The sequence below is a fragment of the Eurosta solidaginis genome, chromosome 2 (genome assembly GCF_040869045.1).
Source record: "Eurosta solidaginis isolate ZX-2024a chromosome 2, ASM4086904v1, whole genome shotgun sequence".
NCBI classification, from domain to species: Eukaryota; Metazoa; Arthropoda; class Insecta; order Diptera; family Tephritidae; genus Eurosta; species Eurosta solidaginis.
Window position 1 is genome coordinate 29,110,406 of NC_090320.1, and position 13,707 is coordinate 29,124,112.

At 35.7% G+C, this 13,707-nt stretch overlaps 1 protein-coding gene across 5 annotated transcripts in view; it reads left to right on the plus strand.

Annotated features, from left to right (window-relative positions):
- The window catches only part of LOC137239477 (ADAMTS-like protein 3), a 1,132,820-nt gene that overhangs the window by 137,059 nt on the left and 982,054 nt on the right, over positions 1 to 13,707 (plus strand). The window lies entirely within an intron of this gene.

Sequence of the window (13,707 nt, forward strand, 5' to 3'; positions counted from 1 at the left end):
AGATCGGACTAAAAATCGATTTCGACAAAAGACAACCGATTGTTGAGATAAAACTGCTAGCTACCGCTAAGCTCCCAAACTTTCAGAGTTGCTTTATATATAACCTTTCTCATTCTCAGTGCTATTTCAACTGTTTTTTCTTTGTAATTTACAAACATATCTCTACCATTTCTATATTCTTATACTAGTTTCTTTTCACCTTTCTATAAAAAATGACTTGCATTTTCAAAAACTGTCAGGTAAAAAGCGAATCCGAACGTTTTGTCTCTTGCTGCCTTTGCGATGGGCTCGCCCATGGAAAGTGCGCGGGACTGACCGCTAGAGTTGTTGACACTGTCAATGATGGGGAGAAGGGAGTATGTTGGTCATGCATTAAATGCAGATCAACTGAGGTTGACCTATCTAAACTGTTTAGACAAACACGAAATGCGTTTTCTGATATTGCTAAAGAGTTTTCCATAATCACGGAAAAGTTCAATCAATACGATAGCTTGATCAAATCCTTCAAGTGTTTGGATGAGTTACAGCATTGTTTAAATAGAAATAAAGACAACCGCGATAATAATCAAAAACATTCTGAAGACTCACCTAATGCTTTGAATCTTAATCCTGCTCAGAACATTAATCTTCCGCAAGTGGATCTCATAGACTTGGCTTCCCCTAATCCGCAAGCTGTGGTTCCCTCCACTTCTAAAGCCGCGGAAAAAACCGTAGAGCCTCAAACTGTAACTTCTGAAACTGTAACTTCTCTCAATCGATTTTTGTATCTCGCTTTGACAAAGACACTTCCGTTGAGGATATCAAGTCTTATGTCACTTCGAAAATTAAGGCTGACGGCATGACTTTAAGAAAATTTAAATTTCATTACGAAAGGAACATTTCTTCATTTAGAATTGATGTCTACTCTAAAGATTTTGATAAACTTTTGGACAGCGCATTTTGGCCGCCAGGGGCTTTTGTTCGCGAATTTGTGCATAAGACTATTGAGATTACTCAAAATGTAGCAAAAATTCTTCCTCAAAGTTCCGATCCAAAAAACTGAATTTAATATCTTGCTTAAGCATTTACTATCAAAACGTTAGAGGTTTAAATACTAAATTAACTGACTTATATTTGAAAATCATTCACTGTAACTATAATGAATGCGGATGATGTAAAACTTTGCTACACTTACTGTCCTACCGATTTGAGTTCCTTGGATCTTCTTCAGGCCGACTTGGACTCGTTCCAATGTTGGTGCACAACAAATTTACTAGCTTTAAATTGCTCTAAATGTAAGCATATGACATTTCACCGAGTGAAGCCAGCATTGAAATCGTATGTAATAGATGGTACGCCTTTGGAGCGTATATCTATTGCAAATGATCTAGGTGTCTTTTTGATCCGAAATTGAATTTTAACATGCATATTTCATCTATAGCCAACAAAGCTTTGGGTTTACTTGGATTTGTTAAAAGATCGGCTAAAGAGTTCGATGATCCGTACCTCACTAAGGTTCTTTACACATCGCTGGTTCGTCCAATACTCGAGTATTGCTCATGCGTTTGGTCCCCTGTTTCTCAAAAGCATATAAAGCGTCTTGAGTCAGTTCAAAAGCAATTTTTGATATTTGCATTGCGCGGCCTTAATTGGGACTCAAGTCTCCACCTTCCTCCATACAGAAGTAGACTTCTTCTTATTAACTTACCCACTCTGGAAAATCGGAGAATATTACTGGGGGTATTGTTCATCCATAAGCTCATTATTTTATTATTTATTTTATTATTTATTCCGCGGACCTCCTCAGCCGCTTGTTTTTTGCGGTTCCCCCTAGAGTATCCAGACACTACGTTCCTTTCTATTTACCCCTTTGTCGACGAAACTTTACTAAAAATAATCCTCTTCTTATCTGGTGCGCGCACTACAATGACTTGTATAGCTGCATCAGTCTTGAATGTACTTTTGCCACTATACGTAATGCAATACTTGCCTATCTAATTTAAGAGATACAAGCTAATTTAATTTGCCGGCATTTTATTCCTTCGATAAAAAACAGGAACTATTTCGCTTAAGGATGGAGGAACATTTATCAACATGTATCATTAAGAAGGAACAAGACAGAACTGTGTTGATTGGAAAATGGTGCATTCCAACAACGTAAAAAACATGCTTTTTCATGAGTCACTGACCGGAATCGTATGCATTCCGGCAGTATAATCTTATGGGTCAGGCATCGACCTGATTGGAATCCGGTGCATTCCAACAACACAGGTCATGTTACTTTTTTATGCCTTGTGATGGCGTATCCTCATTACACTACTCTTAGCACTGCCGGATTCCCATGACATGCTGATTGGAATCTTGTTGCATTCCGATATCATTCTGAGCGGAATCTGATGCATTCCGCCAGTATAAGATTTCGGCATAAGATCTTATTTCTACTCATATTTCTTATTATTATTATATTTTGAAATTAAATAGTAATGTTCATTAATATTTCTTTGTTTGTAATATAACATTGTTGAAATCTCGATATATCTTAAATTTTATCTTTTGAGTTGTATATTTATATATCTTTTATATTATGCAGTCGACCATAGTTTGTCGTCGACTTTAAATAATAAATAAATAAATAAATAAATAATATTATTGCTTTTACCGAAACATGGCTGAAACCCAATGTTTTAAATTCCGAAATTTTTTGTGGTGAGTATCTGACCTATAGAAATGATCGCTTAAATAGGACCGGAGGTGGTGTCTTGCTAGCTGTACATTCTTCAATTCCATCTGAAGATGTTAATTTAGCCGAAGTTGATTCCATCGAGTTTAAATGCATCCGAATCTTACTAGACCGGGGTCATATTTACTTAGCCGTTTGCTATATTCCACCGTTTTCTGATCTATCAGTGTATATGCACCATATTTCACTGTTACAATCAGTCAATTCGATGATAAAGTCCACGGACTCAATGATTGTTTTAGGCGACTTTAACCTGCCACATATGTATATCTTGGAATACCGTTGATCACAATATTGTCCCCGTATCATCCAAGATGCATAACAATGACTTTTTGGATGGAATTACTGATCTTTGCCTTAATCAGATCAACTTCTTTCCAAATAAGCACGGAAAATTCTTAGACTTAGCAGTTGTTGACGACATATCTAAATTCTCTATAAATCGGTGTGAACCTCTTGTTTTGCCAGAAGACGCTTACCATCCTTCTCTTGAGATAACTTACGAAATCATAAGCAACGAAGTCGGCTGCACTAACAAAACATGTGTCTCTACCAGATGCTTTGATTTTTCCAAAACTAATTTCAACAATTTAAATAAAGAGCTTTCTGAAATAACGTGGCCTCGATATAAAGGGGATGTAGAGGAAAACGTTTTACATTTTAATAAAACCATTTATACTTTATTTGAAAAACATGTGCCCAAACGCAAATGCTCGTACATTGAACCAGTGCAAGCCTGGTTTACTAAAGATTTAAAAGCTTTAAAAAATAAGAAATCACGTTTATTCAAATTATATAAGAGAACCGGTTTACATTCTCATTATGCACAGTACGCTATTTTCCGTCATAAGTATTTTGAACTTAATAAAAAGTGTTATAAAGCTTACATATGTAAAATTAAAAGAAACATTATTTGCCACCCGAAGTCTTTTTATGATTTCGTAAATTCTAAACGCAGAACTAACGGGTTTCCTTCTGCCATGAAGTTTAGAATAACATTTTTCAATTCTTTCACTCTAATTACCCTGCTGTGGTTGATTCATCACCTACAAATTATCCGTATGAGCTCCATTCTAGTAACTCAATATATGCCCCACATTTGCTGCCTGAAGATGTTCTACTACATCTAAAGACCCTAAAAGAATCCTTCAAATACGGTCCCGATTTGATCCCAACATGTTTTCTTGAAAAATGTGCGGAATACATTTACCAGCCCCTTACTGATCTGTTTAACCTCTCTTTAAAAAATGGCATTTTCCCGACGGCTTGGAAGGAATCTTTTCTTATCCCACTCCATAAAAAAGGAAGCAAGTCGTCTATTGAAAACTATCGTGGAACAGCAAAGCTCTCCGCTATCCGTAAGCTTTTCGAAGCAATCGTTACTAATCACCTTACATTTTCGATTTCTACATTGATAGATAGTTCTCAGCATGGCTTTTGTAGAGCCAAATCAACCACAACCAATTTGCTTGAATTTACAACTCACGTCTTTAATGGGTTTAGAAACAATCATCATACCGACGTTATATACACTGATTTCAGCAAAGCATTCGACAAAGTACGCCACTCATTACTTGTTTATAAAATCGAATTGCTTGGTTTTCAACCTGGCCTAACTCGCTGGATCTCCTCCTATCTTTGCGGTAGAACTCAAAGAGTCATTTTTAAAAAAATTTGTTCGAATGTCATCGATGTTCCCTCCGGTGTGCCTCAGGGCAGCCATCTCGGTCCTATTCTGTTTTTGATCTTTATAAACGATGTTTCCACAACTATAAAATATTCTAAAATTTTAATGTATGCCGACGACGTAAAACTTTTTAAGTCATACGCGTCGGTTGAAGAACGTTCTGTACTCCAGGCGGATTTAAATCGCTTAGTTACTTGGTGTAATGCGAATTTTATGCCTCTCAACATAGAAAAATGTAAATCCATGTGTGTTTCCACGTGGGAACATACAGCCAGCTTCCTACACAATTAATGGCCAAACTCTGGAAAGCGTTGATGTTTTTGTCGACTTGGGAGTTACAATGAATTGCAAACTTAGTTTCAACCCTCATATTAATGCCACAGTCAATAAAGCGAGAGGAGTTTTAGCATTTGTGAAAAGATGGGCAAAGGAGTTTAGTGATCCTTACGTTACAAAAACCCTTTTTACATCATTGGTGAGGCCGATATTAGAATATGGATCGATAATTTGGAATCCGCGTTATCAAGTTCATGTGGATAGACTAGAATCAATTCAAAAACAGTTTTTACTTTTCGCCTTTAGAAATATTCAATGGGACTCTCCGTATAATCTTCCTCCTTACACTAATCGATTAAAACTAATAAATCTTCCTATCCTTGCAAGTCGTAGAGAAATGGTAGGTGTACTATTTATGGCTAGACTTTTAAATGGATCGATTTCAAGCCCATTTCTTTTGAACGAAGTAAACTTGAATGTTCCATGCCGTGTTTCAAGGCATTATAAACCTATAATTCTTAAACAATGCAGAAGCAATTTCCAACTACACGAACCTTTTCTATGTTTGTGTGAAGATTATAACCCTCACTCGAGAATAATTGATGTTTCGGACTCGCTCTTTGACATAAAAAAGACGGTTCTATCTTCTCTTAATAATTAAAAAATTATATTTATACTTTTAATCTATTGTATTTTGTGCATTTTTATTTCTCAGCTGATGAGTTTCTCTGTAGCTGAGCGGTTCTAGATTTCAGCGCTTAAGAAGCCACTGCCTCTCAAAGACTCGGTAACAAAAAAATTAGAAATAACACATAAATAAGAATTAGGATAAAAATAAAAAACAAAAAGTATGTATGAATTAAAAAAAAAATAAAACAGGATTAGCCTGGTTTCATCGGGCCACTTGAGGCCAGTGCGCTGCCATAACGTCCAAGATAAAAAAAAAAAGGAACATATTTCAAAGGCTTTTTCTATTATAATAAATTAAAGCCGTACTTAAATATAGAGCTCAGTATTTCTAGTGTTATTCGAATCGTTTTGCAGTCGAATTCTAACCTAGTTTTCGAATCGAACATTAGAGAACTACATTACAATTCTAATGTAAAATTGCAATATTTCTCTAACGTTAGAAACTGTGTTTGCTGGGGTATTTTAAGCTCTAAATTCTGTTTTCGTTGTATAGACAACGGTGAGAGCTCTCCGGCTTCCGTTGCTATTTTCGTTGTTTGTTTTTTCTTCTTTAATACACAAAGTGATATCATAATCATCTCGTAATATGCTATAATATAGAATATAAAATTTTGTTAAAGAAATATGTCATAAGCAGCGTCACTAAAATGTAGGGCATACATGTATTATGACGACCGTTTTGGTGGAACGAAGGTACATCTGAATCTTTGCTATGCCCACCAAACTGGATTATGGACTAAACAAATATATTTGGTTGTGTGGCACGTGTGGCATGTGGCATCCACTCGTGTAAACAGCGTTTTAAATTTAACAGAAAAATTGGAAAAAAAGTTTTACATCTAAAGTAGTGAAATTTTTGAATGTGTATGCCTTTAGGGATTTGTGTATGGGTGCTTCAGTTTTAGGTTGCTGTTTTGTGGTGGTAGCATGCTCCGCCTAACACACCGAAGGTCTGGGTTTAAGCCCCGGGCAAAGCAACATCGAAAATTTAGCAACATGTTTTTTCAATTTAAAAAAGATTTTCTAGACGGAGTCTCGTATATTTCTGTCACGGCGGGCGTGATATATTTCTGTCATGAAAAGCTTCTCAATGAAAAGGAGTCGACATAAAACTTGTAAGTGCTGTCCCACCAGTTGGAAGAAAAAATAATAAGGAGCATGACGCAAATTGGAAAAAAAGCTCGGCCGAAATCTCTGCCGAGGTTAATCACACCAAGTATATTTTTTTAAGGGTTAATGTGTTCAAAATTCCTTTCCGATGCAATCGGGCTAATACCTGAAGGTGGCGGTACCGGAGCGTACCGGATTTTTAAACGGCAAAGGAATACTGAAATCTACAACACACACTTAACCATCGGGGAGTTTTTTCCCGGATGCAATAACAACAACAATAGAAGTAGGAACTTTCTCGGAATAGTATATCACGTAATCTGTAAGATACATAAATCGTAAAGCCTTTCACAATTTAATAGACTGGTACGATTTCTTGACTGGAGGCAACTTTGGCTTAAACTTGTATTAAAGAGTAGCATATAATTTGCGAAGGACCAAATTGCAAGCAGTTACCAAATTATATCGTAATTGACAGAGTTGATTCGGAATATATCGCGGACATACAACGCAATATGGTATAATGTCCGCCAAATTTTTTACAGTCTAATTTTCCCTTCTCACATTAATTAAATTCCCCTCCACAAATAACCCACTTTCTCTTCTTTATCCATGCACGTTTGTTGTACATTTATGTATGACCCAGCATCATCAACTTTTGTTGCTTGTTGTTGTTTCTGTTGTTATTGCTTAGGTCAGCTGAGCTGATGTTGCCAGGTAAACAGAAAAAACATTTTTTCAAAATGAATTTAAGCAGAAAATGTAAAACAACAAAATCTTTACCTTTTGGTTTGCTCAGCTGGATTTGGTTGCGAAGACGAACGGAAGCTTGTAAATCTTCATTCGTCAACATGAGCTAATATCAATGTGTTGTACGATTGAATGTGTTGCTACGTGAGTTCATATGAGATATATCGACGAGGAAGAGCTATCAAGACATCTACGAATTATTAAAAAAATAATATTCATTTAGTTGTACTATGAAACAATACTATAGTTGAGGCTTCTGTGAACAAAGCGTGGATATGGTGAGCGGTAGGAAGTGACAATCGTCATTGCTCGGTGTTAGTTTGGCCGGAATCTGTGTTGTGGTGTTGGAAAATCTGTGTTTAAGAAAGTATTGACTCTGAAGTTGTCGCTAGCTGTTTGCTTAGACAGTTAAAGAGCCTTTGTATATTTTGTTATCGTAGTCTATCCCCTAGTGGCTTATCTTAAAAAGAGTCGAAAAGGTTACAAGCGAAGAGTCACAAGGACCGCCTGCCTGTTCTTTGAAGTCCATAAAGAAAAGAGAAAGATTTCGGGTCTTTGTCATCCCAGCCTATATAGATTTTGCCAATCTTGCACGAGTGAAATTTAAGAGCGCCATCGGCTTTTACGTACAAGCTACTGTACTCATACAAGTGAGTTTGAGCTTATGCATCAAGTTAATGATTTCTGAGCTCACTTCCTGTCTAAATGGTTTTCTCCTTCACCCGCATTGAATGCTGTGCATCACCGTACTTAATATGCTTTTACGAGTTACTGTTTTAATCTCTGGCGAGATGGTCGGGCTTGGTACCGGAACGTAATGGATCTGCATCCCTTAAAGGACCATAAACATCGATAACACTCCCCAATTGCGCTCCTCTTTTACGGTCAAACTATAGTTCTAAGGCTTCAGAAGGCTTCATGCAAACTAACTTAGATGTGATCTCGTGAGCAAATGAAAGAAGAGTACGTACATACATAGTTGTTTCGTTGGAAGTATAGCGTGAGAATCAGAAAATATGAGTAAATGTGTAATTTTCTTTGCTGATATTGAAAGTGTTTACAAAGGCAAACGAAAATATTCAAGTGCGAGTATTTATGCGCTTTGTTGGTTGCAACAATTTTGTGTAAATAAAAAAAAAATAAATGTAAGGCGCGATAACCTCCGAAGAGATCTAAGGCCGAGCTTATCTTCCAATTTGCGTCGTGCTCCTCTTGATTTTCCCTACAAATTGGCCGGGCGGGACCTACATGTTTTATGCAGACTCCAAACGGCATCTGCAAGGCAGATGAGTTTTCACTGAGAGCTTTTCATGACAGAAATACACCCGGAGCGCTTGCCAAACACTGCAGAGGGGCGACCCCGCTTAGAAAAATTTTCTTCTAATTAAAAACCTTATTTCTAAAATTTTGATGTTGCTTTGCCCGGGGTGCGAACCCAGGGCGTACGGTGTGGTAGGCGGAGCACGCTATCATCACACCACGGTTTTGTGTACTAAATAATAAAATAAAATAAAAAATAAAGTTTAAAATATACAATAAAAAAAAAAACAAAAATATAAATAAATAAAATACCATGAACACAAATAAAAAACGAAATAAAATAAAATAAATTAAATAATTTTCTTCCGATCAGTATGAAATATGTGGAGATTAAGTTTCCTTTAAGCTATTCTGATCTATTTCGTTGTAGTGCGAATAAAAACAAGGTTTATTCCACCTTACGGCCCAACGTTTCGCCAAATTTCCTTGGCATCATCAGGGGCGTAATATTCTATTTATTATTGTATAAAATAAAAACAACAAGAAATGCAAAAAGTTACAATACTAAAATTTTTTAAATGCTTTTGAGTATACATATATCCACAGACAAAACTCAACGAAACAGATGAACAAATACAACATACTTCTGAAAATCAACTTACTTTAGATGTGGCGGTAGACAAAATTACAAAATGAAAATAAATAAAATTTACAAAAAATTACACCATTAATTACATATAAAATCGGTACCATCGAGTTGTGGTACACTTTGTCACATTAAACACTATAAACATAATAAATAAGCTGCGGCAATATTGTCAGTATCTTCCTTCCTGTTGATTGTCTTTTCTCTATTTTGCAGTATTCGTAGGCTCTCTAAAGTGTATCGTTTTCTTTCTCTCATTTCTTTAACTAAAACTTTCGCGCCTGCAAAGTCAGCTCTGTGATTATTTGTTACTGCATGCTGCGCTAATGCTGTGCTTTGTTTTTGTTTTCGTATATCGGCTTCATGTTCAGATAGTCGCGTACCTAAAGCTCGTTTGGTCGTCCCGATGTACACTTTGTTGCATTTTTCTTCGTCGTTACCTTTGCATTGTATTTGATACACTACGTTGCTTTGTTGTTGGAGATCTACAGGGCTTTTTGTTTTTGTAAAGCAAGTCGCCAAAGTGCAATTTGATTTAAAAGCCAATGTCTTGTTTGATGTTTTTATAAGATCTCGCGCGAAGTTTTCTGTGAGCCTAGGAATATATGTGACACTGAAGTATTGCTTTGTTTGGTTGTTGTTGCCTGTGTGTGTTGTTTGAAGTCTAGTATTTTTGATGTCCATTTGTTTTTGCATGATTAGGCTTGATATCAAGTAGTCGGGGTAATTATTCTTTCTAAGTGTCATTTTGATTTTTCTTATATTAGCGTCGTGAAATGTTTGATGGCTGATTGTCAATATTTTGCTTATGAGGTTCTTGGCCGTATTTATTTTATATTTTAAAGGTTGCGATGAAAAGTAATTTATTAGGCGCCCAGAAGCAGTTGGTTTGGAATACCAATCTAATATTAAAACGTTGTTATTTCTATATATTCGGGTGTCTAAGAAAGGGATACTGCCGTTTTCTTCTTTTTCTATGGTAAATTTCAATTTGTTGTGGAATTTGTTCAATGTATTTAAAATTATATTTGCGTCTTTTCTTTTGACTATGGCGAATATGTCATCAACGTATTTTATAAGGAACTTTATTTGTATATTGTGTTGTTTTTGGAGTTCTGTGAGAGTGTAGTTAAGTAAATCGTCCATGACTATATCTGCGATGGTTGGAGAGAGGGGGTTGCCCATCGGCATTCCATGTGTTTGTATGTATATTTTGTCGTTGTAGGTGAAATAGTTGTTGTCTTTGAGACAGAAGTCCAGAGCATTCTTGAACTTGCTTCTGGTTATGCTCGTATTCTTTTCTACCTCTTCCCATTTTTGCATTATTATTTTGGATGCTAAATTTGTAGGTATATTAGTAAACAAAGAGACGACATCAAAAGACACTAACATATCTTCATCACATACATTCACGCTGTTCAATCTTTCTTTAAAGTCCAGTGAATTTTTAACATTGTATTCAGCCGAAATAAGTGGTTGTAGAATCCTTCCGATGAGTGTGGACAAATGGTAACATGGAACATTGGTGGACGAGACAATTGGACGTAACGGACATTCAGGTTTATGGATTTTTGGTAATCCATATAACCGGGGGGAAGTTGCTGCTGAGCTAGTCAATTGTTGTTTTTCCTTTATGCCTATGTGTTTGCCTTTCCAAAGCTCCTGTACTATGTTATTGTTTTTTCTCTGTAATGTATTTGTCGGGTCACTTCTTATTGCTTTGTAAGTATTCTTGTCTCCTAGTAATTTGTCCATTTTTATATTGTAGTCATTTTTGTAGAGAACGACTGTTTTGTTGCCCTTGTCCGCGTCTGTTACGACTATATCCTCTTTGTGTGTTTTTAGAAAAACCTTTGTTTTGTTGTATGTTTCTAGTATAAATTTTTCTATCGGAGTATGTTTGATGTTTCGTTTAAATTCTGTGATTCTGTTGCTTAATTTATTTCTTGCCAATTCTTTTTCATTTTCGTTTTCTAGGGTTTCAAATACTTGTTCCATTTCGGCTATTGTGTGCACGGGTGAAAAGTTATTTTTTGTTGTTGGTACTGTAAATTTTTTACCTAAAGACAGCAGCCACTTTACATCTTCGGGAAAAACTATGTTTGTGTGGTTGACAAACCATTCGTTATTGAGATTTATTCCTAATTTTAGTATTTGCTCGTGCTTGAGCTTATTTATTTTGGTGGATAGTGTCGTTTCTTTCTGCTTACCGATTTTGTTGCTTAGACAGTTTTGTTTTACGACTGCAGATTTAAATTCTTCTTCGTTGAGAGTACTGCGTATTTGTTGTTGCGCGTGATATATTGCATTTTTGGTACTTTTGATGTTTATATTTGTTTGTGTTATTTCAATGTTAAGTATTTTTAAAAAGAAGTTGTGTTTTGTTTTTTCTATTTGTTGTCTTATTTTACCCGATGTTGTGTTTATTATAGAGCTTTTTAATGTGTTGGAAATATAGTTTGGAATGAGTCCGTACCTTTTACATTCTAATAAGAATTTGAGTTGTTGCGTTAAATAAGCTCAAGCACGAGCAAATACTAAAATTAGGAATAAATCTCAATAACGAATGGTTTGTCAACCACACAAACATAGTTTTTCCCGAAGATGTAAAGTGGCTGCTGTCTTTAGGTAAAAAATTTACAGTACCAACAACAAAAAATAACTTTTCACCCGTGCACACAATAGCGGAAATGGAACAAGTATTTGAAACCCTAGAAAACGAAAATGAAAAAGAATTGGCAAGAAATAAATTAAGCAACAGAATCACAGAATTTAAACGAAACATCAAACATACTCCGATAGAAAAATTTATACTAGAAACATACAACAAAACAAAGGTTTTTCTAAAAACACACAAAGAGGATATAGTCGTAACAGACGCGGACAAGGGCAACAAAACAGTCGTTCTCTACAAAAATGACTACAATATAAAAATGGACAAATTACTAGGAGACAAGAATACTTACAAAGCAATAAGAAGTGACCCGACAAATACATTACAGAGAAAAAACAATAACATAGTACAGGAGCTTTGGAAAGGCAAACACATAGGCATAAAGGAAAAACAACAATTGACTAGCTCAGCAGCAACTTCCCCCCGGTTATATGGATTACCAAAAATCCATAAACCTGAATGTCCGTTACGTCCAATTGTCTCGTCCACCAATGTTCCATGTTACCATTTGTCCACACTCATCGGAAGGATTCTACAACCACTTATTTCGGCTGAATACAATGTTAAAAATTCACTGGACTTTAAAGAAAGATTGAACAGCGTGAATGTATGTGATGAAGATATGTTAGTGTCTTTTGATGTCGTCTCTTTGTTTACTAATATACCTACAAATTTAGCATCCAAAATAATAATGCAAAAATGGGAAGAGGTAGAAAAGAATACGAGCATAACCAGAAGCAAGTTCAAGAATGCTCTGGACTTCTGTCTCAAAGACAACAACTATTTCACCTACAACGACAAAATATACATACAAACACATGGAATGCCGATGGGCAACCCCCTCTCTCCAACCATCGCAGATATAGTCATGGACGATTTACTTAACTACACTCTCACAGAACTCCAAAAACAACACAATATACAAATAAAGTTCCTTATAAAATACGTTGATGACATATTCGCCATAGTCAAAAGAAAAGACGCAAATATAATTTTAAATACATTGAACAAATTCCACAACAAATTGAAATTTACCATAGAAAAAGAAGAAAACGGCAGTATCCCTTTCTTAGACACCCGAATATATAGAAATAACAACGTTTTAATATTAGATTGGTATTCCAAACCAACTGCTTCTGGGCGCCTAATAAATTACTTTTCATCGCAACCTTTAAAATATAAAATAAATACGGCCAAGAACCTCATAAGCAAAATATTGACAATCAGCCATCAAACATTTCACGACGCTAATATAAGAAAAATCAAAATGACACTTAGAAAGAATAATTACCCCGACTACTTGATATCAAGCCTAATCATGCAAAAACAAATGGACATCAAAAATACTAGACTTCAAACAACACACACAGGCAACAACAACCAAACAAAGCAATACTTCAGTGTCACATATATTCCTAGGCTCACAGAAAACTTCGGCCGAGATCTTATAAAAACATCAAACAAGACATTGGCTTTTAAATCAAATTGCACTTTGGCGACTTGCTTTACAAAAACAAAAAGCCCTGTAGATCTCCAACAACAAAGCAACGTAGTGTATCAAATACAATGCAAAGGTAACGACGAAGAAAAATGCAACAAAGTGTACATCGGGACGACCAAACGAGCTTTAGGTACGCGACTATCTGAACATGAAGCCGATATACGAAAACAAAAACAAAGCACAGCATTAGCGCAGCATGCAGTAACAAATAATCACAGAGCTGACTTTGCAGGCGCGAAAGTTTTAGATAAAGAAATGAGAGAAAGAAAACGATACACTTTAGAGAGCCTACGAATACTGCAAAATAGAGAAAAGACAATCAACAGGAAGGAAGATACTGACAATATTGCCGCAGCTTATTTATTATGTTTATAGTGTTTAATGTGACAAAGTG